Here is a 27,405-nt window from a genome sequence, read left to right on the forward strand (position 1 = left end):
CTTGAGGAAGCGCTATTCCTAGTTGTCTGAGAAAGCGCCAGATTGATTTCCAGAGTGGTTGTACAAGTTTACATTCCCACCAGCAGTGGAGAAGGGTTCCCCTTTCTTCACAACCTCTCCAGCATGTGTTGTCACTTGAGTTTTTCATCTTGGCCATTCTGATGGGTGTAAGATGAAATCTCAGGGTTGTTTTGATTTGCATTTCCCAGATGGCTAATGAGGTTGAGCATTTCTTTAAATGCTTCTCTGCCATTCTATATTTCTCTACAGAGAGTTCTCTGTTTAGCTCTGTTCCCCATTTTTTAAGTGGATTACTTGGTTTGCTGCTTTTCAGCTTCTCTAGTTCTTTATATATACTGGATATGAGTCCTCTGTCAGATAAAGGGTTGGTAAAGATTCTTTCCCAATCTGTAAGCAGTCGCTTTGTTTTGATGACGGTGTCCTTTGCTTTACAGAAGCTTTTCAGTCTCATGAGGTCCCATTTACTTATTGTTGGTCCCATATTGTTTTCTTAAGAACGGTTTTCAAGAATGGATTATTCGATCCAAGGTATGCCTGTGTTTAAATACACACACACACACACACACACACACACACACACGACATTAATTAAGCACCTTTTAAATTCATCATAAAAATGTCCCTAAGTCTTCTTGAATGTTTTCCACTGGAAATAGAAAACTTTTCTTTGCTAGCTTAAATTTTTGTCTTTTGTTCTTTTAAACTTAGTGGCTTCATAAGCTACTAAGAAAACTGATTCAAAGGGGACATTTGCCCAGGTTCCAGGTTCCAGTCAGAGCCCCTTCAGAAAAGTCTTCTAACCTAGCTCAGGTGTTCATCCAAGTCTTTGTACTGTATTTTCTAACTTCCTTATTTATAGAGAAACTAATATCTAGCTTATTGGCCAGTAAAATTCTTGACCCTGACCATTTATGAAGAAAAAGGTTTCTTTCCCTCACAGTTTTGAAAATTCAAGGGTGTGGATCCTGCACTAGGTCAGTTTTGATGAGCCCCATGACAAATTGTGAGTTGTGGGCAGTAATGACTAGAGAACTCATTAGAGTAAGCAGTCACAGTCTTGTCCAGGAAGGAAAGAGGACAGGAGAGAAGGAAAGGAAACAAGACATGCTCCTTCTAATAACCATCTTCCTATCAGAATGGCCAAGGAGTCCTGGGGAAATTACTTAAATCCTTTTTGAGAACACATCATAAGTGACTCAGTGACCTCCTACTACTTTCTACAGCTTCAAAGTTTCCTCATCTCCCATTAATGGCACTCCTGAGCCTCCTTCCACTAGGGGACACTGAAGCCATATGCAAACTATGACAGCTGAAAAGATATAAAGGAACTTGACAAATTCCACACAGCAAAGCAATAGGCACAGTCCCACATTTCTTTTAGAAAACAAGAGTCCACTCAAGATTCATCTGCAATAGCAAACATTTAGAAGCAGTCTGAAAAAAAAAACTAATCAGATTAGGAAAGTAAGCAGCAACACTGAACTACCGTGAGCAACCGTGTAAGGGAGTGACATGAGTAACTCTCCAGCTGTTGGGAGAGCTCCCTGCAACAACTTTAACTTTCCCCAGTTCGTGTGCCACTTTTAACTTTTTGTTTACCTTCTCTGTAGAACACCTCAGAGCCTGCTTCCACACTCACCTGAGGAATGTTGAGGAGAGCACTTCCTGGGTCTCCAGTGAAGGTCATTTATAGACAGTTTTCTTGGGGGAAAACAAAGCTGCTCTTAGAACACCCTTTTCTACATACAGCTGTTTTTCCTACTTTCTATCCAAAATTCATTTAGATATCATTTTATATGGTGTGTGGGTCTTGAGACATTTCTCTCCCTATGTTTATATTCTCTCCTTTGTGTTATCCGTATGATGCTCTGAAAGAACATGGTTTTTGTTGTGATGAAGGGCAAGCAATTCCAGGGGAATTTTCTGACTTCTGAGTATAAACATAACTTTGGCACAACAACATATTTACAAAGACATAAGCTAGGAAGTTAATGTCACAATGACTAGATTCACTCCAGTTTTCTTCTTTCTGATACAGCAATAGATAACTGTACCAGTTTTTTAAATGTCAGTCATCCTCCAAACTGCACCACACACACACACACACACACACACACACACACACACACAAATTGTAATTAGCTTGGGTGTTTATATTTCATAGTCCTTAGATATAGTCATCAAGAATACTCCACAATTCCATCTCTATGGCTGTCTACATGTTACATGTGAGATCTGAAACACTTTGTGGAAAGGCATACCAACCCATATTTATTATTATAGTTGTCAACTGTAAATAAGACTAACACAAAATAGGTTGATAAGAATTAATTTGAAAGTCACATCTGTTATGACTCTAATTCTAAGCAGCAGCCATTCTTGTTTGAGTTGAGAGAACACTGTGGTTCCATGATACTGGTATGTGATTGGTAAGACCCTTAAAAACCATGAGATAGGAAACATGGCAGGGAAACTGGGTCCCATATTGGTGAGCAGTGATAAAGATTACAAGAATGACAAACTACAGTGACCCCTTACTGAGTACATACTATATGTCAGGCAGGGGCTGTTCTAAGTTCTTTGCATACGTTAATTCATTCTGCCCTTATAGGAACTCTTTGAAGAAAATACAATTTCACAGATAAAATGGAGGTGCTTGGAGGAGAAATAACTTGGCCGGCTAACATAACCAGTAAGTGATGCTGGTAATATAAAATTAAAGATTAGGTGCTTGTAGCTGGCTGTGGTTCCTCAATGGGCACGCGCACTACAAGCTGTGCAAGAATAAGCCAAGAAGACCATGCAGGCACCTGTACCTCTAGAAAGGATGAGGAACAAAATCAAGGAACTCCTGTTTTGTTTGTTTGGTTTTTGAGACAGGGTTTTTCTGTATAGCCTTGGCTGTCCTGGACTCACTTTGTAGGCCAGGCTGTCCTCGAACTCACAGTGATAACAACTGCCTCTGCCATCTTGAGTGCTGGGATTACAGGCGTGTGTCACTGCACCCAGCTTACTTTTCTCCTTTTTAGATATTTTTTTAAAGTATTGTTCAATGATTTTCATGTGCAACTGCAGTGAGTTCACTGGTAACTGTGATCAAAGACATTTCTTGTGTTCAAATGGAGTCTTAATCCCATGGAGACAATCGATGTATAGGTCAGTGGCCTTCTCAGTGGAGGGATTTTTCTTTGCTATTGTCTTAGCTTAAGGAATTTTTACTAGTGTGCAGTACAGAACTGTGGGGGTCATGCAAGAGATGTTATTGAGCAAATACTACCTAGTAGCAAACGGTGCTCCCAATGAGAAACATCCTGATTTAAGAATCTGTGGAAGAAATTTTACCTCTTTCCCTCTTCTCCTCCTCCTCTTCCTTTTCTTCTTGCTCCTTCTCTTCCTTCTCCTTCTACTTTTTTTCCTTCTCCTCCTTCTCTTTTTTCTCCACCTCCTTCTTCTTGACACTATCCCTAATGGTAATAACAAGTCAAATATGTTAAAGTTAAAAATACACAAAAAAGGGCCGAAGACATGGCTCAGCCGTCACCACCAAGTTCAGTGACTTAATCTGAAGGAGAGAGCTGACCGCTAAAGCCTGTCATGACTTCTACACGTGTGCTGCAGCATGCGTGCACCCACGCATGTGCACACCCAGATACAGAAAATAAAACAAATCACTGAGTAAATAGAAAAGTATACAAATCCATACCAAGAGGCTTGACTAGCGAGGGAGTTTGAAAAGAAGAGAGTGTTTGGGCTTAACACAACCCTACCTGCAGAGCCATGTAAACATGGGTACTGAAGATGCTCTCACTCTGGAGCTCAGTCTTCTTAGAGAGAAGCTGGGCTTGCTGGGGAGAAACCTTCTTCCAAGAAGGCTGCAGAGATGGTTTATATCTACTTTGTGCCTTTGCTAAAATGTCTACTTGTTTTAGGAACCTTCTACTAGTTCCCCATGAAATCATGTAGCAAGCTCATGCTTGTACAATAAAAGCACTTCACTGCCACACAGTCCTTTAACAAGCCTCAGATCAGTTCACCATGTTGTCAAGATGCTAACAAGGTTGTTCTCGTCTGGAAGCTTAGAGGGGAATTTTAATTCTTTACCTTTTCCAGCTTCTGCAACCCACCTTTGCCCACTCCTTGGCTGGTGGCCTTTTCCTTTGTCTACAAAGTTAGAAGTATAATATCTTCAACTCTCTCCCTAGTACCTGACCTCTGTCTCTGTCATCGCATTTTCTTTGCTGACTCTGACCTGAGACAATGAAAAGTCTAAAGTCAGAACCTCAGGAAAAAACCAAAGAGAGATAGCACCGAGAGGCTCTTTAAGCTTCTATCAGATGATGCTGGGGTCTAGCTCCATTTTAAGGGAGAGTCTGATGTGAGCAACACACACACACACACACACACACACACACACACACGACCAAAAGATAGCTTTTTTTTTTTTCTCTTCTAGCATTATAGATCTTTTCTGTCAGGACATTGTGGCCACACTTTGACAGTGTTTACTCCTGAACTGCACTTTGTTTGCTTCCTACTAATGTGGCTCTTTGGAGACTAAGAAGCCTTTCTTGGCTCCAAATGACTGTCATAGGAACTAGGGTGGCAGATGATCAATAGCCATCAAAGTCACCCCGAGCCTGTGGCTTCTGAGTTAACTGCCTCATCTTCAAATAGAATATTCCTGAGAGTGGGAGGCTCAAAAGGAGAAACACCAGCATTTTGTCTCTCCAAGTGGGTGGTGGGAACTGGATGGAGACAGAAAAGATCTTTTTTGGGACTGGTCATTTTTAAGTACCTGGATGGATGGGCCGATAAAGACATTATATGCCTTATGCATGCTCCGTGGGCCAGCGAGGTGGTCCATTAAGCCAAGTGGCCATATGTGACTAGTTCATAACCCAGCATGAGCCCTGCCCTGACTGCCTAAGGGAGATAACACCTGTCAGAACCTCTTCAGTGTGGGCAGGTCTCACAACCATTAGCTCCTCCAGCCAGTATTAGGAAAACTGTATGAGAGACAGCATCCACGACCAATGCTATGATGGCTCAGGGAGGAAACATCCATGGCTCTCTGAAGTTAGGAAGTTAGCACCATGATGACAGCCTGTAACCGGATGCCTGCCGTGACACTCAGCAGAAAAGACTCCCGAGTAGGTGTTGTTTTGTGTAGATGGGAGAAAAAAGGGACTCTAGATGGCAGTAATCTAGAACCCTTGAAATGGAACCCTGTCTCTGACTATTTTCCTGATGCATAGGTAGTCAATCTAAGCTGATAAACAAAGGATTCCTCACAGAGAGCAGCGGCTCAGTTTTGTCCAAAAGGCTGAACCCATAGTGCTCATCTAGCTGTTCCCTTGCTGCTCTCAATTCCAGAGCTAGGAACACATGCCCCTGCACCAATAAGCTACACAGGACCCAGGGCAGGAGATGTTGTTGCTTAGCGCCCAAGAGTGACTGTGTTCAAGGTATACAGTTGGGTCCAAATTCCGATCCACTGCTGGAAGGGAAAGTTGGATTTCTCCATTCATCCTTCCATGACTGGAGCTGCGTGCTCTGCAATGGGAGGGACTTTGCAGCATTCTCTTGCTCCTTCAAGAGAGTATAGTGGTTATAAATATTGATTCTGGAGTCAGAGAGGCCCAATTGTCCGATGCCGCACTTGCTTTGTACCACTGAGTTCAGTCAGCTTCAGGTTTCTCACCTGTAAAATTAGGCTGATTCTTACAGAACATATTTGAGAGCTTCTAGTGAGAATTAAGTAAAATCACAGGGGTAAAATATTGGACACATAGTACGTTCTCAATGAAAACTTTAGCTACTTTTAAAGAAGAAAATGACATAACCCTTGAAGACAATGGCTCAAGGAGTCTTGTGACTTCCTCCAGACCCTTGCATTTCCCCACAGAAACTAGACACAATGGTCAAAGGCAACATCAGTAAGAAGCAGAACTTGTGGGTTGTTTCCAGCTTCTGGCTATTACAAATAAAGCTGCTATGAACATGGTTGAGCAAATATCCTTGTGTACTTGAGCAACTTTTGGATATATGCCTAGGAGTGGTATAGCTGGATCTTGAGGTAGCACTATGCCCCTCAGTTGAGGAATGGATACAGAAATTGTGGTACATTTACATGATGGAATACTACTCAGTAATTAATAACAAGGGAATCATGAAATTTGCAGGTAAATGGTAGAAACTAGAAAAGATCATCCTGAGTGAGGTAGCCCAGAAGCAGAAAGACACACAGAGTATATACTCACTCATAAGTGGATATTAGACATATAATATAAGATAAACATACTTAAATCTGTACACCTAAAAAAAACTAATCCTAAAATGCTCAATCCTAATTCAGAAAGGCAAAGAGGATGGACGTCAGAAGAGGGAGAAAACAGGGAACAGGATGAGAGCCTACCACCTAGGACCTCTGAAAGACTCTACCCTGCAGGGTATCAAAGAAGATGCTGAGACTCATAGCCAAACTTTGGGCGGAGTGCAGGGAATATTATGAAAGAAGGCAGAGATAGAAAGACCTGGAGGGGACAGGAGCTCCACAAGGAGAGCAACAGAACCAAAAAATCTGGGCACAGGGGTCTTTTTTGAGACTGATATTCCAACCAAGGACCATGCATGGAGATAACCTAGAACCCCTGCAGAGATGTAGCCCATGACAACTCAGTGTCCAAGTGAGTACCCTAGTAAGGGGAACAGGTAATGTCTCTAACATGAACTCAGTGGCTGGCTCTTTGATCACCTCCCCCTGAGGGGGAAACAGCCTTACCAGGCCATAGAGGAGGACAATGCAGCCACTCCTGCTGAAACCTGATAGGCTAGGGTCAGATGGAAGGAGAGGAGGACCTCTCTTATCAGTGGACTGGGGGAGGGGCATGGGAGGAGATGAGGGAGAGTGGGATTGAGAGGGGATGAGGGAGGGGCTACAGATGAGATACAAAGGGAATAAACTGAAATTAATAAAAATAAAATATATCTTAAAAAGAAGCAGAACATGAGCAAGGACCCCTGAGTTTGACTCTGCCTGCTGTTTTGAACAGCTGGCCTAGGTTCTCATCAACCTGCCCCTCAAGGGTGTGAGTGAAATGAGCATTTAGCCACCGTGCAGTCCCCCCAAGACCCGCACTTTCTGTAGGAAGGAAAGTAAAAGGCAGATTTAAAAATAAAATACAATAATGGTTTCATTTTCCAGGATTATTTCACGCCAGCACATTACCTTTATAGGGATGTTTTCTGAAGAGGGGCACAATTTCTTTTTTCTAATTTATAAGCAAAACAAAACAAACAAACCTTCTCTTTGTCAATCTTCATTAGAATGCTACGAGATCCTTGAAGAAATAGTAAAAATCATTGAGAAACATACAAAAGCAGAGTTTTTGAGTTTGGGGGATTTTTTCATTAATTAATTAATTTATTTATTCAATTTACACCCTGACCAGCCCCCTGCCTCCTCACTTCCCAGTCCAATCCTTTCATCCTCTTTCCCCTTTCCCTCCTCCCTTTCTACTCAGAAAAGAGCAGTCCCCACCCCATGCCAATCTGTCTGTTGTGTGGTGCATCATTAGGGCAAGAGTGACAGGAGGAGGACTGTGGTTCCTATGACATGGATGAGCCTGACACGCCATGCACAGGAAGAGAAACACTACACACACTCATGCACACTCGGAAGCTGAGAGTTGAACTCAAAACCAGAATGACGCTGTTAGGGTTTGACTCCACAGTGCTATTCCCCGGCTTATGTTTTGAGTGTTCCCGGGCTGCTAGTACTGTCTGGAGATGTTCTGGCAAGTTCAGAAGTAGTTCTCTGTGGTGAGCCTTTGAGGGTGATAGCTGGCCAGTGACTGACACCCCACCCTTGCTCCATAGCTCACCTCTCATGAACAATTTATTCCATGCTCCCAGTGCCAAGGATGGAATGAATTCACCTTGTTGGCCATACTGTGGCACATGAGAGCCTCTGAGAGCATGAACTAAAATAAATATTGTCTCTCTTGCTCCTTTTAAGTATTTTGGACACACTAATACAAAAGCATCTAATGCAGGTGATTACCATAGACTGTAGGGATGTCTATGGCTTTAAAATTTCACTTAGATAAAATGGATAATTTCTGGGTATCTATTGTACAACATGGAAGCTACAGTTAATAACAACCCATTGTATTCTGAACATTGCTAAAAAGAAGATTTTAATTGTTTCCACCCAATCAAAGGAAAAGTATTCTAGACGGTGCAATGGTAACGCATTTAGTTGAGCCATTCCACAATGTATCTCTATTTTGAAATGCCATGTTGTTCGTGATAAATGTTTATTAGCTTATCAATTGGAAACTGTGTTTTTAGAGTTGAGGATGTAGCTCCTCTGTATGTAGCTTGCTTGCCTAGCACACATGCACACGTACATATTCACACAAACATGTACATGCATCATTCATACAACGATACACTCGCCACACATACCACACACACACATGAACATTGCTTCACCTAATTCTTAGACTCATCTTTATAGATGGGTATTATTTTAGGCCTTGCTTGTCGTCTGAGGAGGCTTAAAGGCACAGAGGTGTCATGCTGGGTAGCGAAGCCCCTCAGTGTGTGCTCAGGAGGCAATTCAAACACAAAGCAGAGAAAATTCTCTTGCTAGATTCACTACAAACACAAGAAGAGGCTGTTTTCCTTCCTTCACCTTCTTCTTTAACATGAACTAGTTCCCCCTGGAAGTCAATAAATATTTAGCTAGCTAAGATGGGAAGGCTGGATTACCAAACTCACATGACCTCAACTATGTGAACATGAACATTACTAACCAGTCTCTTCTCTGTCACACACTCCCATGTTTGCACCTGGAGGTCTTTTTCTGTCCATCTTAAAGGGTCTGGGCCAATAGTCCTTTAACAAATGCAGTACTCAACTCCTATCACTTAACCCCAGAACAGAAGTGCTCCATTAAAGAAGAAGATAGTAAAATGAGGAAATTATATCATAAAATGTACCCTCTGCCTTCCAAAATGAAGCCACATCCAGAAGACATTGGCCTTCCTAACCAAATGAAGGTAAAAATCTCATCCCTCAGATTGTGAAGGTGACTTGGGAAGGCTGCAACAGGGACTCTTTGGAACCTTCCAGAATACAGAAATTATAATGCATGGCAGCGCGAAGCTTAAGGCATGCTGCACAAACTGATAGGCCACAGGAGCACTCGGCCATTGAATGGATTCTTGCAGGCTCCTAAAGAAAAAAAAAAAAAAAAAAAAAAAAGAGTTTTTTATTTTGCCTAAGTCCCTAAAATACTCATGGTGAAATGTCAAATTCCCACAGGATAAGGCCGATTTTTTTCTTGAGAGGAATCCTGAGCGGATACACAAACAATTAGACTGAAATAGACTGTCTTAACCCTCACTGCAGTTCAAACACCCAAGCCATCAAAGCTGGCCAGCCCAAACCAGCTGCTCGCTACCATCCTTTGAGGTCCATTGAACTGGGGCTTTGTTAGCGCAGGAGTGAGAGGGCATTTCAAAGGCAAGGGCCCTCCTTGGGAACTGATTTTCTGGTGACCTCTCTGAATGACATGCTTTTTCTCAGAATACAGTTAGTCCCTACTCCCTGGTACCCCCATTCTGAGCCCCTTCTAAGCCCCTCAGCCAAGCATTGCTAGAAAAGTATATGGACCCTATTTCCTGTACCCAGGACAAAACTCCCCTGTTTAACCTTGTTTCTTAAGTATAACATTTGAAGGCAAAAGGGCTTCATTTTCTGTCTCTGGACAGCCTAGGCACCAGATTTCCTATCTTCTTGTAGTGGTTTCATTTTTTAAATGCAGGCTAAATAAGCCTTGTAAACATGGCACTTCCAGACAGGAGCCGCATCAGCACTTTCTACTTTAACAGCTTCATCTCTAGCTGTTTAGAAAATTTTAAAAATATATTTTAGTAGTTCTGTTTGGACTTTTCATCTACTATTTATGCATAGATGTAAGTCCTACTTATATGTTATAATGTATATTATATAACATATGGTATATATCAGTGGATTTGAATTTTAATACCAAGTACCATAGCTTTTCAATTATGTTAATGGCATAAAATAGCATATTTTTCTAAGTATATACACCATCAGTTCAGATACCAAGTTCTGATTTAGATCCAATATTGTTGCTCAGAAACTTATAATAAAGTTTTTCTACATAAAGAATTAGTAGCTCAAAACCAGAAGAGAAAGGAATAGGACATTTCTGTGAAGGAATAGTGCATGTCCTAGAAGCAAGCACTCATAGTGAGACTCAGATATTAATTGGCTGAGAGCATTTGTAATAATCTGCTGTGTACATTCTTTACACGCACTCGGAGCACAGACCTGAGAATGAGAGCACGCTCTGTCTCCCCAGCTCCCTCACTGTATGATCTTGGGGAAATAATTCTGTCCACTGTGAGCCAGACATTGTCTAACCAGCTTTTATGAATGAACATGATTTCCCTTCAAGCCCTAAACGTATGCTAAGTATTTTGAGGATGAAGCCCATTTAAGAGATAAGAAATCTGGTGCCCAGATAAGTTAAACACCTTTCCCCAGGTCACAAGTGCCAAAAGCATGTCCTTTCCCTCAACTCTTCAGTTACCGGATAACCCCACGCAGGCTTTGTGCTCTCTTTAGGCTCCGAGTCCAGAGTTCAAAGTTGTATCGTGTTGCTGCCGCCAAAAGTTCTGTGAAGTACCACCAGTGACTTCAAGTTTTGCATAATATTTTTACTTACACGATTGCTTTCTTTTGAAAACTTTCATCTAAAACTCTCATGAAATATTTTGCTTAGGTGTAAGTTTTAAAGAAGAGGTAAAATATTAGGAAGGAGAAAAAGACCATTTTCCACCTACATTTGTCCACCTACAAGTGAAGTTTTAGATTTTTCTAGAGATTGAAGCCTTACCAATCCATGGAAAGATGCACAAAGAGAAGAAAAGGATTTGAAACAGTAATATGCATTAATCCCTTCACACTGTGGCTTGTTCATGACTTCACTAAATACAGAGTGATGTGGGACCCTATGGAGTTCATTCTCTTAAACCTTTCACACTGGAAACAACATGCAGGATATTTGTCAGCACACTGAAGGCAGACACTTAGTTTAAAACCTGTCTAGGACAAGGGCTTATTGAGAGCAAGAATATTATGACTGTGTCAGGTAGTTGGATATATATCTGCCTTTCAAGGGTGTGCCAAGCTTAGCACAATATGCTGATGGCTTGAAAACAGCTGGACAGATGAGTAGGAGAAGGGCTATCAAAAATGTTTAAGGGTAGATTTTAAAATCAAATTAATAAGAGGAACAGGAACTGTCTCTGACATAAACTCAGTGGCTGGATATTTGACCTCCCCACCCCTGAGGGAGGAACAACCTTGCTAGGCCACAGAGGAGGACATTGCAGCCAGTCCTGAAGAGAACTGATAAGCTAGGGTCAGATGGAAAGGGAGGAAGACTTCCCCTATCAGTGGACTTAGAAAGGGACAGGGAGGAGATGAGGGAAGGAGAGTGGGGTTGGGAGGGAATGAGGGAGGGGGCTACAGATGGGATACAAACTAAACAAACTGTAATTAATATAAAAAATTAATAAAAAATTAATTAAAAAAATCAAATTTGAGCTCAGCTCTAAGTCCTGCCAGGTTCAGTGAGCTTGGGCAAGTAGTTTAAGGTCTGTGTGCCTCAATTTCCTTCCATATAGTGAGGTGCTATGCAAGAAAAAAAAAGAGAGAAAAGAAAAAGTAAGCCCTACAAAACTGATGACCTGGGAGGTGTCTGAGAGTGGCCTTATCCCTAAGGAAAATCTGAAAGTCAGCTCTCACTGGTCCATACTCACACACTACAGATTCTGGCAGTGAACTGGGAAGAGGCCACACACATACCATCACCACTCATATAGTACAAGAGGATGAGGAAATAGTTAAATGATAACAATTTTTTTTTCATATTCATTGGTCAAAGTAGTTAAGAAGAGGCAGTTTTACGTGGTACCCCATTAAAATGGTCAGGGAATGTGTAATAAGTTAGTAACTGATTCTGCTGTGAGAAAAACAAAGGCTTTAAAGAAGCCTTGGACCCTGATGGATCCCTGTAGAGCATACAGATAGTTACCAAGCAGAGAGAGGAAGAAGTAGCATTTGAAAGAGAGACACAGCAGGAAGAAAGCCAGTGGGGACGGGAGAATGCAGAAAGGTGAGACTGAGTGGGAGCTCACACTCCAGTATGGGCAGTCCAGAAATGAAGGTTAGGATACTCATCATGATTGTGCTCTAAGACTCCTGACTGATACGAGACATGTTTGTAGCTTCTAGAGAATTAATAAAGCATGATGACTTATGAAAATTGTGCATGTGGCCTTTAGACACAGATAGACCTGATTGCACTCTCTACTCCAGTATTCACCAACGGAATAAACTTCCCTAGATCACTTATTCTGTGTGGGGGTAGAATACACACACACACACACACACACACACACACACACACACACAATCTGGCACATTCATCATTCTCAATTAAATGTAGCCCTTTTGGTAGTTGTCTTAATGCATTTGAGGATTATTGCTTTACAGAACAGATTTACTGGTTACTTTCACTCTTCAGGAACTACTCATACTATTCTAAATCCAAGCAACTGAAGACAAATGCTATGATTCTCCACCCAGACAGGAATATAGTTCAATGGCAGAGCCCTTTTTCAGGTTGCACAAGGCCATAAATTCAACTGCTAACACTGAAAAAAGGGGGGGGGGGGAGTAGCAATTAAAACAGATGCTGAGATGCATAATCTAAAAATTAACTGTGACAATTAATATTTAATAATATAGCACATTTTCATATGTGAAGCCCTTCTGTGTGGATGAACTCATTTGCTCATCACATTAGTCTGAAGAGAGAAATTGATGCTTTTGTTCTCAGCAGAAAAGGAAAACAAATATCAGAGACGTCTCTGCTGTAAGGTCTCCTTGAGACAAGAAGTCAGGGTTCCATATAATTAAAAGCATAGCCCACACCTTTGCTTATTTCTTAAAAGACTGACATAACATTTATTTTGAAGGGTTGAGAAATTACTATCTGACAGTCTCCATTAATAATGATAATCTGAAGATTATTCAATTATAAATTTTTGTGTGAGAGATCCATCAACAGCTCAACAAACCTTCTCATTTTACAAAAGAATATAAAGAAAAGAAGGATTAAATGACTCTCCTGCAGTCACTTTGAGAATTCAAGACTATACTTCGAGTTTAAGATGGCAGAGTTAGCATATGGCTTACATTACATTCTATTCCCCAAACCCACTAAAAAGACAGTAAAGGGGTTGATTTTAAAGACATTACCCACAAGGACAAAAAAGAATCAGGAGGAAAACAACAACAACAACATTTTGGAAGATGGAAAGCAGATGGTTTGGTGATGTTAGCAGACCCATGAGGGCTGAAATTTAAGTTGACTGTGGGGGAAATATAGATGCAACCATGTTTTCATGCAAACCCCATAAAGTCTTGGGAATTGTGAGATTGTGACTGAAGCAGATGCAGGATTTGCTAATGGTCTGACTAAACAGGTTTGTCTTTATCCTCTTGGTCAATATCCTAAAGAGCTACTTGCTGCAAATAGCTTAAAGGGTTAGACCTTCTATGAGTTTTCAGGGACTTCTCGGGGCAGGGCACCCTGCTTACAAGCAAAGATTACTCAATGTGTCTATCTGTAAAGATGGGAAACCTGACCTCTTGCCTTACTGACAGCCAAACACTGACTTCTTCACTAAAGATTTTAGACAAAGCAAAGAAAAACAAACCCAACGGAGGCGCAAGAAAGCTGCATAAGGATTTGTTAACCTCTAAGTTGCTAAGGTTTGTGAGTCTATTGGTAAAGGAAAGAAAAAAGTAAGTGCAAATCATTCACCAGGGGGAGTGTAGACTTTCCCCAAGGAACAGGAAGACTAACCTTGGCAAAGACAACATGGAAGGATGTTGGTGGGGAAAGAAGGAAGAAGAAAAAGGAGGAAAACTTCCAATGAACAAAGTACTTTCTCCAATACATAACACACACACACACACACACACACACACACACAAAAGGCTTTGTGAAACGGAATTTGGCAACCTCACAACAGACCCTTGTTAGGATTTCAAGCCAGCCACTTGTTGCTGAGACTTGGCTATGGACAGTCTCTTGACTTAAGGACTCCTAACTTGTTCAAAAAACAACAAACATGACAACAACAGTGAAGCTGGTGCCTCCAAAGTAAGGTGTAATAGAATGGGAGCAGAAATAGTTTCTAACAAGGTTCAAACTATACTTGCTGAATGACAACAATGAAATCTTGTTTTTCTTCCCAACTTTGCTGTTTTAAATTTCCTTGAACTTACTTCAAAATAAAGTTTGGAGAGAGGAGAACTTGGCCTGTAGCCGAGAATTGGTCCGAAATGGTTGTAAGAGTCTATTATTGAGGGTTCCAGTTGCTCCAGATGCAATGGGACGTGCCTGTTTCCATTCTGAAACTTGGGCAGTAGTACATACAAATGTGTCTGGAAACACACACACACACACACACACACACACACACTTACACACACACACATAAACACACCATAAAATGCTTTTCTACCTACCAATTACATTTTCCCTATTTAACAAATATTAATTTTTGTCCATAACCAGTTGTTTGACGAAAGTTTGTGTGGTTAGCCTCAGCCAATACATGCTCTAAATTCAGGTTTGCTTTCCAAATTTCAAATTTCACCTGAGTTGAAGGGTCAAGGCGAGCTTCCAAAAAGTGTCCCACTAGTATAAATTCCCATATCTACAATCAATTAGTTGTGTTTGATCATTCACTGAGTACTCAGAACCAAATCTAACCCTGTAAGAGGAACAAATAGTGCTGAGATATGGACCCTGCACCAAGTAACCAAACCTTTTCTTTAACTGTTGGGGATACTTTCTTCTTCTTTGTTAAATTTTGAGATTAACAGGGAATTGGTTGATTCCATTGAGAGATGATTTCTCATCTGCATACAGAGAGCCACTAAAGAGTATGAGCATGTCAACAGGGAAGCCTCTTGGTGACCTCTGCTGAAGTATATTACTTTTTGTTATTTTCCCTTTCTCAAATCCTCTTACAGGAAGAATGAAGAGGGAAAGGACTGGATGGTGGGAGATAGAGAGGGAAATGTTGTGCTAAGTACCTTGTATACCTCACAGTTACAAAGCTTTTTCTAGAGAAGGGGGAAGAGGAAGAGGAGAGAAAAAGGAGGAAGAGGAGGTGAGGAAGCACTGATTCTATAACATAGTGGCCCGAGAATGTGAGTGTGTAAAAGTGACCATCATCTATTTATTTCCTATTTCCACTAATTTATTTAAATAGGAAGTTATGGTCACTCTCAAAATATTACTGAGAGCTGTTAACTGAGAATAAAATAAGCTTTCTCTGGGAGAGTTTGTATGAGTATTCTCCAGGTGTTAAATAAAATAAAAATAAACAGGAGAACAAAATTCAAACCTTTCCAAAAAAAAAAACAAGAACACAAGAAACAGATTAAAAGGTTTCTAAAAAATGGAATGACTATATATACATATATATGTTTATAAATTATATGTTGTTTATTTCAATGTAGGGGCTATATAAGTTTCTAAGGTCTACTACATATTTTTCTGTTAAAGGTTCAACAAACTAAAAGAAATAAAATAGAGAAAACCAAGCCCAAATTCTCATAATAGGCAATATTAAGCCAACAATACAGTGCTACATGAAATCTCAAACTATCTTTAGTAGGTACAAAAGTTTGGATGTTGGTATCTACCAAAAGGCCACATGAAAAATACCTGGTCCCCAGCTTTGTGCTACTGGGAGGTAATGAAACTTCTGCAAAGTGGAAGCCATTGAGCTGGTGGAATGGTTGGTGGCTTACTTACTCTAACAGGAGAGCGTAGTTAGAGCTAGTGTTATAGTTCTGTCTCTTCGCTTTTTGATTCTTGTCTGCTTTGAGATGAACAGGCCACATACTCCTCTACCGTGCTGGACTGTGCCATCACTGCCTAAAGAGGTTGAAGCATCTGTAGGCTGAAGTCTCAGAAACCGGCATTAAAATACAGTTTCTCTATTTTGAGTTGATTACCTCACGTAGTTTGTCACAGTCTTGGAAAACTAACACAGAAAGGGTTTGAAGAAGAAAATTCTTCTACTGCATTAGAGAATGAGTGCTTGTCAAGCAAAGAAAAAAAAGTAAAAAAACCAAAGGGGCAAAATGATAATTCACTGGAGAATTTTGAGTTATAAAATTTAGCTAGAAAAATAGCTTAATTTTAGGACAGTACTGAGAAGTAAGCCCCAAAAGATCACATAGGGCCTGGGACATGGTTCTAAGTCATTTAATTGAGCTGTGAGGTAAAAGCATGGGAGACTTCCATCAGCAATGCACTTTAAGACTGGATCGACTGAGTAAGCAACACAATTGGAAAAGGGGAAATAAAACCAAACAGATAAAGCCAAACAGATTAGGGCTACAGTCCCAGCAAGAGGAGCAAGTACAAATCAGAGCGCCAGCAACCACAGTGGAAACAAGTGGGTACAACCAAGAGGCAACTCATCAAAACAAACAAGCAAACATAAAAAGTTAAAATGTGTGGAAGTAGTGTAAACAGTCCCATAATTTGTGCTTGAATGAAGAAGGTAATATTTGTACCATTTACAAAAATAGAGGTCAAAACCTGATTGTGTGTCAAGGGTGATTTTGTTATGGAAAACTTTGGGTTGGGATCACAGTGGTGGTAGTGAGAGGAAAAATCCAGTTAATTGTATTATAGGACTTGAGTCCAGAGTGAAAGGGGTCTGGAGAAGATTTGAAATCACTCTGGAGGCTAGGGTAGTCACTGGAGCCTTGGCTGGGATGGACATTGTTAAGAGAAAGAGGAAAAAAAGAAGAGGAAAGGACAAGAGGGGTGAGAAGGAAAGAAAAGGCATCCTCAGTGGAAGAGGGAAGGGTGCCCACAAGACCATGTGGGTAGCGGGACGAGGGAAGGGTGGGAATGAACTGAAAGAGCAAAAGCCAAAGAGAATCAGAGGTAAAACAGCATTTCAAAGATTGAGATCATTTTCATGGCATCGATTTGCAAGAAGTCAGGCTGCTTGGGTGTAACAACAGGAGGGCCCAGGTAGAGCTACCAACCTGTGTGAGACATTGTGGAAATGCCAATGAATACAAGGAAGAAAGATGCAGTGCTGGCTTACAGATGTTAAGCAGATCTTTTTTTTAATTCTTTATTAATTACACTTTATTCACTTTGTATCCCCCCTGTGGTTCCTTCTCTTCTCCCATCCCAATCCCTCCCTTCCTCTACCCTCTGCATGCATTCCTCTCCCCAAGTCCACTGATAGGGGAGGACTTCTTTTCCTTCCTTTTGATCCTAGTCCATTAAGTCTCATCAGGAGTGGCTACATTGTTTTCTTCTGTGGCTTGGTAATGCTGCTTCCCCCCTCAGGGGGAGGAAATTAAAGAGCAGGCCAATCAGTTCATGTCAGAGACAGTCTCTGTTCCTATTACTATGGAACCCACTTGGACACTGAACTGCCATGGGCTACATCTGTGCAGGGGTCCTAGATTATCTCCATGCATGGGCCTTAGTTGGAGTATCAGTCTCAGGAAAGACCCCTGTGCTCAGATTTTTTTGGTTCTGTTGCTCTCCTTGTGGAGTTCCTGTCCTCTCCAGATCTTACTGCTTCCCACTTCTTTCCTAAGATTCCCTGCACTCTGCCCAAAGGTTGCCCATAAGTCTCAGCATCTGCATTGATAGTCTGCAGGGCAGAGCCTTTCAGAGGTCCTCTATATCATGCTCCTGACTTGTTCCTTCTTTTCTCCTTCTTCTGATGTCCATCCTCTTTGCCTTTCTGGATAGGAATTGAGCATTTTAGCAAGCAGATCTTTATGCAGGCTTTCTATACTGGAAGGTTGAGAGTCCTTTTCACAGAGAATAAAAGCAGCTGATGGAAGCACCCAAGCAGGGGCAGCTGGGCAGTATTTAGTTATCATCCTCCCAGGTGTAGGGACATTCAATGGACAGAGACAGACCCTTCTTCAGAGGCCAAAGGGAAAACACTGGCATGCCGAACAGACACTCAGAGAGGATCGGGGCATGGGAGGTGGGTATTCCCAATGGCGGCATTGAGAGTCAGGTAAGGGTAGAGGGTCGAAGCCATTGAGAGTCTTAGTGAAAATTTGAAACCATTTGAGGCTGGGGTCAAAGGACACAATGGGAATAAGAAGAAAACCATACATATTTCTTTTTCCTGGACTCTTTATTTTTCAATTCCTGTAGACCTTGACTTTCAGACCAGTGACTGATTACATCCAGCTGAGACTTTAAAGCCACAGGGTTGGAACTCTATTCTTGGTAGTTTCAGGCAAGAAGGGCAATGCTACCTGAGACTGTTGAGAAAGGCTTTCCCAGGGCCCTCATACAGGGAGAGGGATGCCAAAAATACACAGCAAAGACATATTGTTGAAAAACATGATGGGCACCTAGCCATCTTCTTACACTTGCTTGCTACAGTGCCAGAGTCAGGGATATGACTGCCTTTCTTTATTGGGCGAATAAGGCATATATCAAAATACATAAATCCCAAAGCTCATTGTGACGGGCAGAGGCCTAATAATTTTTGTATTTTGATAGCTTTTAAATATTTTCAAAGTTGGTGCTTCCAGCAGTAAAGCAAATAGCTTCATTTTGCAGGGCATTTGATTAAATTCCAAACATATCAATGTTCCAGGGTGTGCCTAGTGCCTCTGATACTTCTGCAACTTTGCCAAGAAAGTGCAAATGTGAGAAGAATCCCTGGAGAAACAAGGGAACCATTCTCCCAGGAGTAAGCTTCAGGGCTGTGCAAGAGAGAAAGGCTCAGACTTCTGTCTGCGAGGCAGAGATTAGAATGGAATAAATTAGTGTGTTGGGCATAAAACAATAATACTTTGTGTTCCATTCAAAGGACTCCAGACTTCTTGACAAACCTAGGTTTCTCTTTGGTCTCCCAGAAGACATGTACTAACCTCATCCAAGGTTTAGCAAAGATGCCTCACCATCATTTCTCTCCTCCTCCAGCCCTCCTCTTTCTGGTCTAACTCCTTTCAATCCACCTCTTCATCATGAAGAAGTCCACCTTTGCCCAGGAATAGCAATGACAGAGACACCACTGACAATGCAGCAAGCCTCTCGCTTATAAACACCAATCTGGAATTCTTACTAAAGCTATATAGGCAAGTGATAGTCAAAGAATGTTCAACATATTTAATAAGTGTGCATGGCCACCAACCATTCAAAAACTGTATTGAAGTTGCCCTGGAGTGGGGGTGTTTGTGCTCCTGTTATGGGTTTGGTGGTCTCTAGATACGGTGAAAAGCTTGTGAGCAGAATATCTGAAATGAGGGGCACCTGGATGGCAGCAATTCTGCCAATGGTAATAAAAATATTTCATCGTTTTAGCCACCAGCATTGCTGAATTTTAGCCTGACTTGTTTCAATGGTATGGGTTGTTATGGGGCCACCAATGTTTTAAGTAAATCATCTGTGCCTTCCATTGACTAGAGGGTTTGTGGCACAGTAACTCAATTGAGCCTTCTCAATTCCCCATTTTTCACTCTAAGGGGCTCCTGAGTCTTTTCCTTCTTGCTTTGCTTTCTGCCTAGAAAGAAGAGTAAGAAATAGCCTGCAGAGAGCTTGCAAGGGCATCCTAAGACGGTCTTGGGAAGTTCTGAAGTACTGCTGTCGTCCCAGCGAAGACTTCCTCAGACAGCAGCGTCAAGGTAGGAGACTGAAAAGAAAATCCATTCTTTTCTTCCGTTACCTAGAGACAAGAACCTCATTTATTTTATTCTGCTTGATGTCCACAGGGACCATCACATGATTGATTGCTAATATAATTAACTAAATCACTAAATGGAGGAAGGATGAAAGAAATAATTTATTTCAGACTTGGCTCGATTAGACACTCAGGAAGTCCAGCAGGTTACAGAAAAACTGTTGTTGTCCCCATTCCCTGGTGAGGATACACAGCTAAGATGACTTGTCCAACATCACCAAACTAACCATGATAAACTCAGGACTAGAGCCCAACAACTCAAGGTCTCCCTTTCTCTCATATGGTCCATAGATCCTCAACATAAATAAAAGTGTAAGCAACTAGAAAAAAAAGGCAGACATTCACAACCTGCAAGGCCCCTTCATTCAAAGATTTATTTATTTTTATTAATTTCTTTTTATGTGTATACATCTGTGCATCTGTGTGAGAGTATGCCTCATGAGTGTTGGGGTCAGAGGTCATAATAGTGCAGAGGGGTTCCTGGAGCTGGAGCTAAAGGCATCTCCCTGACCTAAGTACCAGGATCCAAACTCTAGTTTTTTTGGATAGAGCGGAAAGTACTTTTAACCACTGAAACATCTCTCTGTCCATGCCATGCTCTGAGAGACAGGGTGTAGGGACAGGATGGAGCTACCGTAGATAGCAGACCTGTACTTGTTTGTCTCTTCTTGATTCACTCTCACCAGACCTCAGCAAGGCACTCCCTGCTCCCCAAACCCAGCCACACTGCCCAGATGAGGCACAGAGCTCCATCTCTTTGTGATGTAGAGAATTCTCCCAGGGATTACTTATGGCTTACAGTGGTGGGCATCCCAGGCTTGCCTGGCACCTGCACTGTGTTCAAATTCAACACTTAATGGAAACACGAATATGATGTCCAATTATGGGAGCCACTCACCAACTTCCTCCTTAAGGACTGAAGAATTAGGTAACTTGGGTCAGCTGCCTCCATTCCAAAGGTGTCCTGAGTGTAGTTTCTTGACTGTCCACCTTAACATTACCCTGGAAACTCCTGCCCCAGGAGGAAAGACTCAAAGGAGATGCTTTAATCTGTATTATTATTATTTTTTGAGCTCTCCAGGTAATTCTAGTGTGGGTAACTTTGAGGATGATTTGATTTCTTAACTGTTTTTCACATCTGAGTCTGGGAATTGCTTCCTGCTCCCCAGGGTCATCCAAGAATCCCTCCCCTCATTCTGTTCCTTGTCTCTTCCTCTTTCAGTATGCAGGAGCAGTAGCTTCTTTTGGGCAATATTTGTCTCCCTTCCACATGCTTACCTCCTGGGCCAGATGATCTACTGAGAATGTTTTCAAAGCTAGTGGCACAGAGGATTCTTCAGGGCACTGCAGCTGAGCAGATGGCCCCAGGGAAGGCAAAGGAGGAGGTTTGCCTATGAGCTTCCTCCCGCTGCAGGCCAGAGCTGGAGTGAAGTGAGGACACAGGCCATTAGCCAACTCTGGGTTCCAGCCCCAGGAGGTCTTTGATGTTCTCTCCTTGCTGTCTGGGGTCCCTGTTTTCAAGAATTTATCAGAATGACCCAGACTTTGCAAACTTGCTCTATGTACCTTGGACAAAATAACCGCTGAGTCAATCCTATGAGGAGACTTGGATTGTCAGCCGAAAAACCTGTTTATAGTTGGGCTTCCTCTGGCAAGGCACTATCAGATGCAAAAAATAACATCATCAGTTTGGCACACACAGATTCTTTCTCAGCATTCCCATTAAGTAGGTAGCCAATGCAAGAGACATTGGCAAATTTCAAAAATCCCTTCCTTCTCCATTTCCCCCTTCTTTTTTCAAGTCCCCACCCTTGCAAAGAAAACTTGAGGTATCATACGAAGATGACTTCTCCAACACTTTACAAATCCTGACACAGTTAAAGAAAACCTCAGTACTTGTTTAGTTACCAGGTACTGGTATGCTTTTCCTGTTTAAGCATCTACAATCGACTGTCTGTTGATACTCATTAATACTCCTTCCCCCCCAAAGTTATTTAACTCCTGACCTTTGCATCTTTACTTCTCTCCCTGTCTAAATTCAAGTAACAAAAGTACAATAAATCAGCAGAGATATGGTTGAGAAGGATAAGACAAAACCGGTACAGTGTCCATTGAAGACAGCAGGCAAAGGTCCTGGAATTGGTGTCATGAGACTTGGGTTTCTGCCAAGGCTTTGCCACTGGTGACATGCTGGGAGATTGTAGCAGGTGACCTCCCCAGTGTGGGTCAGTGCAAAACAAAGATTGAAACAAAACAGATCTCTGGGCTGGTTTCCAACTCTTTGATACTGTAACTAAGCAGACATGACATAGTTATGTCCTAGCTGGGGATGTTTGTGCCCTTGTTTGAAAGCTCAGGTTTAGGGAGAGCAGGTAGGCTTCATCTTTGTTGTCATGACTGAATGACAGGTCAGCCATGGGTTTGACAGGATGAAATGGAAGGGTCAGTTAGTCACATCTCCAAGGCCTTGTTTGTTGCTTTTGTGGCATTTTTATCATTAGTAATAGTTTTCTACATATCAGTTTTATTGTGTTTAAGTTGCTAAAATGTAAAAGTCACATATTATAACATGGAGTTCATTCCGTGATAGGTATAGGTGCTTTGATAATAATTGTTGAATAATAGAATGTACATAAATGGCTAAAGAGCATGGCCAGAACAATTGAGCAATGGTTGAATGACCCCACTGATCCCGAATATACGAGGAGAGTAAAACAGCTCACTCTAGGTGTTCTCTAACGGGTCTTTAAAAACAATGATTCTTCTTTTCTCTAAGACAGACCACGGTTCTTAAACTCCATGGGAGGAGGACAGTCAGTGGGGCTGGGAGAAGGAATTTTACTGGCTTCAATGAACAATTCTTTTGAACATTATTTTTTTAATGTGTTTTCTTTTTCACTGAGGGTTTAAAGAGAAGCAATTAGCTCGGGAAAACAGATTTGGAAAGGATTCTTTGCTCAGATTTTACAACCACCAGGTGAATTTTCTTTGAGTCATGAAAACCTCATTCTCCCTTTCTTCTGCATTTGTGTTGGAGGGTCTGTGGTATTAGAGTTGAATATTAAGCCTTATAGAAGACTAGGAGAGATGAGGCTTTCTTGGTAAGCTTGGCTCTGTGGCTTGGCAGTTGCACAATAAATGACTTTATTTCCAAACCAGATGTTCAAGTTGTTTTAATAATATCTTATGATTCCTCCTCTAAATAAAACAAAAACTCTATCAGGACATTCTCCAGGATTAGAAATTTGATTTCAGCTATCTGGTTTACCTCACAAGTAGGTAGTACTAAGGTAAATTTGGAATCACTAGAAAAACTCAAAATGGATTTGAGATGCCCTGAGTTTTGTTCTAGATTCTGTTTTAAAACACCTTAAAGAGACCATTAGGATAGGCTCCCAAATGCCACATAAGGTTCTAAGGAACAGGCCAGTCTGTTATTTGCTGCCAGTAAGAGTATGGAGGCATTGAGGGAGTCCTTATATAACAGCACAGGTTTACATTCACTTTATACAACCAGAGTGGCTAGAAGCTTGCTGTTAGTTTCTTCAGGATCTAAGGAGCTGAAGGTAATGATTGAGGTCTCTTTGACTGAATGATAGTAAGACTATTTGAAGAAATAAACTTACTTCTTCAATCTTGCCCAAATCTACATGCAGTGGGTCTGTTGGAAATAGTTGGTTACATCCTTCATAAAGAAAAAAATGACCCACTTGACTGCTTGGTAGAATTGTGTGTGTGTGTGTTTTCTGGAAATAAGTGATATTTTTTGTTTAGTTATATATTTTCCCTATACCATCTATAATTTTCTTCCATACCAATAGCCCAACTTGCAATTAGACAATTTTGAGAAGTGCCAGGACTTCCAATAGTAAACTGTAAGCATCTCATGAGCTAGAATTAGGTACAATATTCAAATACACTTGTATCTGAATTCATGAGAGAAAGCATAACATGGCTAGTCCTCCCTTATTAAGTATTTATTAAAAGACCCGAAATAAATAAGGAAATGTCTCAATAACCATTCTTAGAGAAGGGCTTTTGAAAGTTGGGTGCAAAATTCATTTTCTCTTAAATAACTAATTAATTAAACAAATTATTCCTTGAACACCAGGTGTTAGACATTGAGAGATGAAAGTGTCTGTCATTAGGGGACTCGTGAGGTTGTCAAATTTATTTAATCAATCATTATTGATCTACTTTCTATATGCAAAGGAAACAAAGATGACTATGATGTAATCCTAGCCTGCAGATCTCAGAACTCTGGCAGGTAAACAGATATGCACATAGAAAACTAAAATTCAGACATTATAATAGATTTAAAATATATAAAAATTAAAATATATGGAGAATTTATTATATTTAAAATATAATAAAAAAGGAGAACCTATGTAAAATCAGAGAGAAGAGAGCAACATGTCTAGAACATGTCTAGGACAAAGAAAATCTCTACAGAAAATAGTCAAAGATACTCATATCCAACCTGCTACACCAGGGAAAGTAGCTGCACATAAGGGAGCTGAATAGATCCTATGAAGCTGTTGGATGGATGAACAAGGAGGTGAGCGTTATGCACTGTCCCCTTCTTTACTCCTCACTGCCAGTTGCATCTTCCCACATCCTCTCTTCAACCCCAGGGGAAACCTCCATTTCATTACTCATCCTTTTCACTGCCTGGTCTTTTGTAAACCTCTCAAAAGCCTCCTTTAGTATTGCTCAACAAACAGGTGTCCTGGGTGAAGCAGACATTTAAGCCTCGAGGAGGGATTGACAGAGTCTTTCTCACTAATTTTCCATGGGAGAACATGCATTGCTAAAGCAGGGGAGAACAGTGTGTGCAATGTGGCCACTGTAAAACCCTGCCGTGTCCCACCTGCCTGTACATCCCAGGAGAGAAGAATGTCTGATCTGCTGAGTCTCACATGGTCTGACATAGACACAAAGCACAAACTTCCACCCAAGCCCATAAGGCTGAGCTCAACACATTCTGTGTGTCCTCACCACCTCATCAGAGAGAAAGGAGACCCTCCAGGAATTTAGAGAAATGGGACCCCTAAACCAACCCACAGCTGCAAGCAGTGTAATGCTGCACTTGGGGCCAGGCCCTGTCTCCTGTCCAATCCACCACCCCCACCCCCCCACTGCATCAGCTCCAGCCCCTGCTGTCCTTTCTGCACCCAGATTTTATTCTCAGCATTGGACAGCCAACAGCCTAAAAGATCTTCCAAATAAAATTACATTTTCTTCGTTTTTCATCCCCAGAGCATGGTATGTCCAAACAATGTGCAAGCTTCACTCCTCATAAATCAACTGTTTAATTGACAGAGGGGAGGGCTTTTGTTTAGAGACTCACAAAACTCAAGAATTCATATAGTCCATCTTCTCTATATGTCATGATGGTCTATTTTTTCCCAGAAACTGCAACTCCCACAGGCTACAGAAGGGTCAAGTTCCTGCATGCCAGTTCTCTCCCCACTTCTCCAGCTTGAGCAGACCATAGCACCATCTGGGATTTGTGGTAAAATGTAATCTGTGTGGTCTCCTTGTGTAAGGATGGGATGAGATGTTTGGATGAAAGTTTTTCTCTTATACATAGATTGCCCACAATAATATGCAGAGAGCTCTCCAAGCCTGGGAGTTTTTTAGTTTGGGAGTGTTTTTCTTTTTCTTTTTCCTTTTTTTTTTAAAGAAGGAAAGTAAAATGGATAAAGAAAAATAGACTTTTAAAACACTTGAAGAAGTTGGTTAGGAAGTTCTGGGAAGTCATGGGAGACTATAGAGCAGTGGTTCTCAATCTGTGGGTCACAGCCGCTTAGGAGGGTGAATGACCCCTTCGTAGGGGTCGTCTAAGAGCAGCAGAGAACACAGATATGTACATTGTGATTCATAACAGTAGTAAAACTACAGTTATGAAGTAGAAACAAAAATCATCTTACAGTTGAGGCCATCACAACACAAGAGGAGCTGTGTTAAAGGGCTGCAGCCTTAGAAAGGCTGAGAACTACCTGGTCAGAGGAAGAAGCACTGTGTAGAGAGAACTAGAGCACAGGAAAAGGAGACAACAGGAAAGACAGTAACAAAAGGCCCCTTTTAGGCTCCTTTCTCTCAGTGGCTCTACGTAAATGCACCTTTAAGCCCATAATCTGTCAAAATCTGTGTACTGAATTCTGTAGGGTCATAAAAGTATGGTGGAAGGGAATGTGTAGGCATCTTAAGTGAGAGGCTCCCGAGGATCCTAGAAGTTTCTTTGTTCTATCAAAGGAAATGTGGGGGATGACCTGAATTCTGACAGAGCAGGTAAGCAGGCGCATTTTTACGTTCCTGGCCTGTCTTACGTTCCTTATGTCCAGTTCCAATCCTGTCTCCCTCTTGCCCTGTGACTATGGTTTCCATGCTCATAATCTTCATCCTGGTGAATTTCAACAATGTCTAGAAGGTGCAGAACCTCACTGTGCCTAGAGGTTCAGTTTGGGCATTAGAAGTCCCATTACATCCATTTGTGCAGCTTTTTAAAAACATCATGGCCTGGGTTCCCCAGCGGCCCTACCAAATGAGTAAAAGCTCCAGTTAAAAGAGTCCAATGACCCTTTATAATTCTAATGTACTTACCAGCTGAGAGCCACTTCCTTGGACCCATACTTGGGGCAGCTGCAGATGCTGCCTGGGCAATGGAAAGTACAGGGGGTCGAAAGTTCGCCCCTCTCAGACCCTGGAGATGCCCACCACGGGTAACCTGGATCCCATCTATCCCAGCTCCCTCCGGGTTGTGCCCTCAAACCTGGAAGCCTCAAAGTACATGTTCTGCTTCAGCTGTCCCTCCACTCACCAGTTTCAGTTTCAGATCCTTTGCCCCTCAGATATAGTTCACGCTGATCGCTGCCAAAACATACTAAAATCTGTATGCCTAAAGAAACTGAGCAAGCAGGAGGACCTTAGGGAAGATGCTCAATCTTCATTCAGAAAGGGCAAAAGGGATAGACATTGGAAGAGAGAGAAAAAAGGGAACAGGACAGAGCCTACCACGAGGACCTCTGAAAGACTCTACCCATCAGGGTATCGAAGCAGATGCTGAGATTCATAGCTAAACTTTGGGCAGAGTACAGGGAATCTTTTTTTTTTTAAGTTTTATTTATTTATTATTTATACAGCATTATGCCTGCACACCAGAAGAGGGCACCATCTCTCACAATAGATGATTAGGAGCCACCATGTGGTTCCTGGGAATTGAACTCAGGACCTTCTTAACCTCTGAGTCATCTCTCCAGCCAGAGTTCAGGGAGTCTTTTGGAAGCAGGGGGAGATAGAGAGACCTGGAGGGGACAGGAGCTCCACAAAGAGACCAACAGAGCCAAAAAAATCTGAGCCCAGGTACTCCAATCCAGGACCATGCATGGAGATAACCTAGACCCCCTACACAGATGTAGCCCATGGCAGCTCAGTCTCCAAGTGGGTGGCCTAGTAAGAGGATCAGGGGCTGTCTCTGACATGAACTCAGTGGCTGTCTCTT

At 41.7% G+C, this 27,405-nt stretch overlaps 1 long non-coding RNA gene across 1 annotated transcript; it reads right to left on the reverse strand.

Annotated features, from left to right (window-relative positions):
- LOC132652166 (uncharacterized) lies at nt 1–26,654 on the reverse strand. Its single transcript, XR_009589643.1, has 4 exons — nt 26,508–26,654; nt 3,364–3,485; nt 1,661–1,722; nt 1–555 (listed from the first exon to the last, which is right to left on the reverse strand). It is a non-coding gene; the product is annotated as an uncharacterized LOC132652166 (long non-coding RNA).
- Between the last annotated feature and the right edge of the window lie 751 nt (nt 26,655–27,405).

Source organism: Meriones unguiculatus, chromosome 2 (assembly GCF_030254825.1).
Source record: "Meriones unguiculatus strain TT.TT164.6M chromosome 2, Bangor_MerUng_6.1, whole genome shotgun sequence".
Lineage (NCBI taxonomy): Eukaryota > Metazoa > Chordata > Mammalia > Rodentia > Muridae > Meriones > Meriones unguiculatus.